General features: G+C 40.6%; 1 pseudogene; it reads right to left on the minus strand.

Annotated features, from left to right (window-relative positions):
* Positions 1-1,192: 1,192 nt before the first annotated feature.
* LOC116476748 (ADP-ribosylation factor-like protein 6-interacting protein 1) lies at positions 1,193-1,762 on the minus strand (annotated as a pseudogene).
* Between the last annotated feature and the right edge of the window lie 3,650 nt (positions 1,763-5,412).

Consider the following 5,412-nt stretch of genomic DNA (forward strand, 5'->3'; position numbering starts at 1 on the left):
CTACTCTAAATTTCTAGCTACTGAGAAGTTAAGAATGATTATAAGAAGATTTCCAAGGAGTTACAAAATCTTTGTAGACCAGAGGCCAACTATCATAACCTCAAGTCTGCTCTCACAAATAGCCCTTGTATTTTTCAGGGAGAAATCTCCAGGAAAAAAGTCAGACACCAGTGCAGTCACTATCTCCCATGCCAAACCCAGGGGACTAAAATGGCCAGTATTACCATAAAACGAGAATTTTGAGGTTTACCTTAAAAGGCTTATTCTGGTCTCAAAAATTAGTCAGATAAGATTACCTTCTACTGAAATGAATCTTGCCTAAACACAGAAGACTGCTTTCCTTTACTGATGGTCTTAAAGTCATAGACATGAGTCTTAACCTACTGTATACTATAGCTAAAATCAGCTGAAAATCTGAAATTAAAAGTATACTAGAAATCCTAAATGCAATCTTTTGGAAGTCTGCTATTAAAAAGTCTTTAAGGATTTACTAACTTCAAGTCTAAGTGCAAAGGGACAAAAGTTTAAGCCTGTCAGACATTCCTTTTAATGAACAAAAAGATCAAAGTTTCCTACAAATTGCTAAGCTTTGCACAAGGGAGAAACCTACTCATACTAGTGCATGGAATCAGTTTCATTTTATTCCATGGGGACTGTTCTCCCATGGGAAGGAAACAGAATAAGGAATGAATCTTAATTGGTCTCTTCATCAGAAGTGGTAAACTTGGTCTCTATATTCACGAAGTCAGACAGTTTTTTAAGTAGACTGTGGAAGCAGACAGTAGAACCAGCTTCCTGTAGCCACAGACCTTGTATCTAGCAAAAGCAAAGATGAACTTGAACAATTATCCAGAGACATTTGAACTGTACTAAAGGGCAAGGTTCACCACTATAAAAAGCAAGTTATCTAAAATCCAGAATTCAATTAACCCTGGGTACGAAAAATCAAAACAAGTCATACACACTAATGAGTTGTCCATGAGGCCAACTGGTAAGAACACTCTACTATACGCAACATGAAGACACTATGCACAAAGCATTACTTGGCGAGCCTGAATTTCTATTAACTAAGAGCACAGTAAGGGAGAGCAAAGAGCTACTTCTGTAACCTTTTAGTATCCAGATAGCACAGCAGAAACTGCTCCCAGGGGCAATGGGTGCTCCATTAATCACACTGAATAATGCAGATGAATTATTCATTTTTCTATTCTTTTTGTTTGAGAAGTTTGGTTAGCTCCCTTTTGGCCACTCTAATGTACTTTGAAATGATTCCATGTTGGTTTAGCTCACGAAGCAATAGTAAGGAAGTCACTATCAGGCAGGTGAGAAGCAGGTTGTGGACTTGCTGTCCCACCTAAGCAACCTCGGCAAGGGAAACGATCATGGTCATGAAGTACAGCTTAGGTTTTTCTTCCTTTAGTGTGAAGAGGCGTTTACACCAACCCACAGTTCTGCTTTGAGTTTTTACTAGATTACTGCAAGTTTCATGGAATCTTTGCTGTTGTTCAGTGGTCCATTTATTGGAGCCAAAAATTCTAGGCATCAGAATGGGAACAAGGTAGTCAGCCAAATGGATCTAGATAGTAGATAATCAGAAACATCAAAGAAACCACACCCATGATGGCAGGTGGAAATCAGGCTGTTTCCCATCAGAGGACTTTATCAGCATCAGCATCACTTCTCCCCATCCTTGCAGCTGTTTTTCCAGACTTGCAGTCTCTGTAGCCAGCAGGTTGGTGATGCGATCATCTCCCTCTGCCATCATCTCTAAGATGCCATTTCTGTGAGTGCAGGCCGCCTTCCCAGTAAACCCTCCTACTGAGACCTGCACGGTGACCACAGCACCAGAGTCAATGTTCATCAAATAACAATTTATCACATGGCTGAAGAACACACGAATTTGGGCTATAGAAGAATAGTCATTCAGCAGGTGAGATTTCAAGTTTATGGTGTTGAGGATTAAATGTGGGTAAGTATAATATCTAAAAGAAATTATTTACTGCTTTCAAACTTGAGACTAGAACCCACTGAAACAGCATTGGTATCACATAAATGTAGCAGGAGGAGCCGCAGACAAGAACCCCTCAGACACCGAGCTGTAGAAGGAAAAGGCTTTATTCAGCTGGGAGCATCGGCAGACTCACGTCTCCAAAAACCGAGCACCCTGAGTGAGCAATTCCTGTCCCTTTTAAGGGCTCACAACTCTAAAGGGGTCCATGTGAGAGAGTCGTGATCGATTGAGCAAGCAGGGGGTATGTGACTGGGGGCTGCATGCACCAGTAATTAGAACGGAACAGAACAGGACAGGGATTTTCACAGTGATTTTCTATACAATGTCTGTAATCTATAGATAACATAACCGATTAGGTCAGGGGTCGATCTTTAACTACCAGGCCCAGGGCACGGCACTGGACTATGTGCCTGTGGATTCCATTTCTGCCTTTTAGTTTTTACTTCTTCTTTCTTTGGAGGCAGAAACTGGGCATAAGACAATATGAGGGGTGGTCTCCTCCCTTATAAATAACAGCTATGTTAATAATTAACATTTATTGAGCACTAGCTATGTGTCAATCACTATACCAAGAACTTTGAATTATAAACACAATTAATCCTCATAACAACTCTATGAGATATACAGTATTATCTCTCTGAACTCAGGGAATGTAAACAAAAAAGGTCATACAGCTAGTAAGATATAGAGCCAGGATTCAAACAAAGGCTGTCTGGCCTGAGATCCTGCTGGCCACCACCATACTAAACACTCCTTGGGAACTCAAGCTAAGCTAATGGGATACCATGGAATTGTGAGTTATTTTACCTATTTATAGTTTTCCTATTAAATGTTTTTACACCATGGGAAAATTAGCCGGAAAGCTAAACTGTTTTCATTTGTTTGTTTGTTTACCTGGTTGTAGAAATCAGGAAAAGTCAGGATGAAAAAGATATGCTCTAACAAGCTGGAGGGGCTAGATGCCAAACTGCTAGAATATGTGACATGTACTATCACCTTTCATCTTCTCTTGTACTATGGTTGGTGCCAATGTGATGTAGTGGTTCAGAGCTTTGGCTTTCAAGTCAAATAGAGACAAGTTCAAGTCCAGCTCTGATGCTTACTAGCTGAGTGATCTGGACAGGCCAAAGACCTTCAAATCCTTCACATATAAAATGTGCCCAATTATAATATCTATTTACATTAGGGGACATTAGAAAATTTAAACAAGATAATACATGCAAATTTTTAGTACAATGCCTGGAATATATTGAAATGTGCATATAAATATTATTGCTATTAGTTCCTCTTTTACAGCTGTGAAATAAAAAGGTCTAAGATATCAACTAGATGCTCAATAAAGTTTGTGTGCCTATAATCCCAGCACTTTGGGAGTCCAAGGCAGGTGGATCACCTGAGGTTAGGAGTTTGAGACCAACCTGATTAACATGGAGAAACCCCATCTCTACTAAAAATACATGATTTGCCGGGGGTGGTGGTGCATGCCTGTAACCCCAGCTACTTGGGAGGCTGAGGCAGGAGAATCGCTTGAACCCAGGAGGCAGAAGTTGCAATGAGCTGAGATCGCACCATTGCACTCCAGCCTGGACAACAAGAGTGAAACTCCATCTCGGAAAAAAAAAAAGAAAAAAGTTTGTAGAATAAACAAAGGCACACATAAATGAATGAATAAATAAATAATAGAAAGCCACAAGCTCTCCTTTGTCTTGTTTCCAAGCAATAGCAGCAAAGAGAGAATTCCTATTCTTCTAGCAGTTTCAGAAAAACAGCCCATTTGTGATGTTACAAAGCATAAGCCCTCCCTCCCTCAGTGGTCCTATGTTCAGTGCTAGCACTAACCATTTGTATGCTCTGGGTGGGGTTGCCTTCTGCTCCACCTCCAGCCAAGATTAAAGAGTGTCACAAGTAGCAGAAATCTATTCCTCCAAACTTCATGTTATGTAACAGAAAGTCAACTGAATAAAATAAAGTAAGCAAATAATCAACGAGCACATATTCTTCTTTCAGGTTGATAACATTTTGCCAAACATGGCTTCTAGTAGCTATCATTATTAACACTTTCACTTATATGACTTTACACATGTTGGTAAGGCTTTTCATGTGTATTACATGATGTCATTTTCACTATCATCCTGTTGGTTGAGTTGCTGCGATATCAGCATCTCTCTTTTGTGATGTGGAAACTGGGGCTTGAGTCATTTGCATGAATTGATCCAAATCCCGTAACCACAAGGCCAGAGAAAGAATTTTATCAAATCTTGTTTCTCACTTAAAACTCTGCCACTGTGTCTTACTACTCTCAGAGTGAAATCCAACCTCCTTTGTATGGATACCTGTATGGCCTGGCTCCTGCAAACTTGTCTAATCTCATTTCAGGCAGTTTTTTTCTTTCTTTCTTTTCTTTTTTTTTTTTTTTTTTTGAGACAGTCTCACTCTCTTACCCAGGCTAGAGTGCAGTGGTGCCATCTTGGCTCACTGCAACCTCCACCTCCTGGGTTCAAGCGATTCTCATCCCTCAGCTTCCCAAGTAGCTGGAATTACAGGCACCTGCCACCATATCTGGATAATTTTTTTTTTATATTTTTAGAAGAGATGGGGTTTCACCATGTTGGTCAGGCTGGTCTCGAACTCCTCACCTCAAGTGATCCACCTGCCTCGGCCTCCCAAAGTGCGGGATTACAGGTGTAAGCTGCCATGCCTTGCCCTCTGTCTCTTACTCCTTATGCCCCCACAACATGGGCTTTCCATTAAAGGAAGGTTCTCAGCTCTTTCCTGCATCAGGCCCTGCACATGATCTAAGGACACAGAGGCATCCAATCAGCAGAGCACTGGGAAGAACACACCTGGGAGGTACATCTGCAGGTCGTGGGGCACAGGCTCCATGCCTATCAGGAGACTTCTGCTCCAGAATTCTATGAGGCTTCTTTAGATTCAAAACTTGGTGTCATTGGGGAATACCAAGCTGATCATCATCTAAGAAGTAACCACAGAACAATACAACTTGATGATTTTATTTGATAATCATGGTGAAAATATTTAGGGAGGGCAACTAACATTATTCAGCGCTTGCTATGTGATGCCTTCTCAATTTTATATAAGGATTATCATAGAGGAAAATAGATTTGATGCAATAAAAATAACTCATCCAAGGATACACAGTTTTTAAGTGCAAGTTGGTATTGAAACCTAAGTTTATTTGGTTCTACTACACACGACATTTCCCCTCTGAAAGGATGACTTTATACAATGTTAAAAGAATTACTCAACTAGGACTGTTTTAATTTCCTCACAAAAGACAAGATTGGTTCAAGATACAGGAATGGTGCTAATTTTGAAAGGGGAGTCAGCAGGCTCTGTGTCTGGAGAACAAAGCTGAGAGGACTGGGAGCTAGAGGGGCCCT

Source organism: Hylobates moloch, unplaced genomic scaffold (genome assembly GCF_009828535.3).
Source record: "Hylobates moloch isolate HMO894 unplaced genomic scaffold, HMol_V3 SCAFFOLD_11, whole genome shotgun sequence".
Taxonomy (NCBI): domain Eukaryota; kingdom Metazoa; phylum Chordata; class Mammalia; order Primates; family Hylobatidae; genus Hylobates; species Hylobates moloch.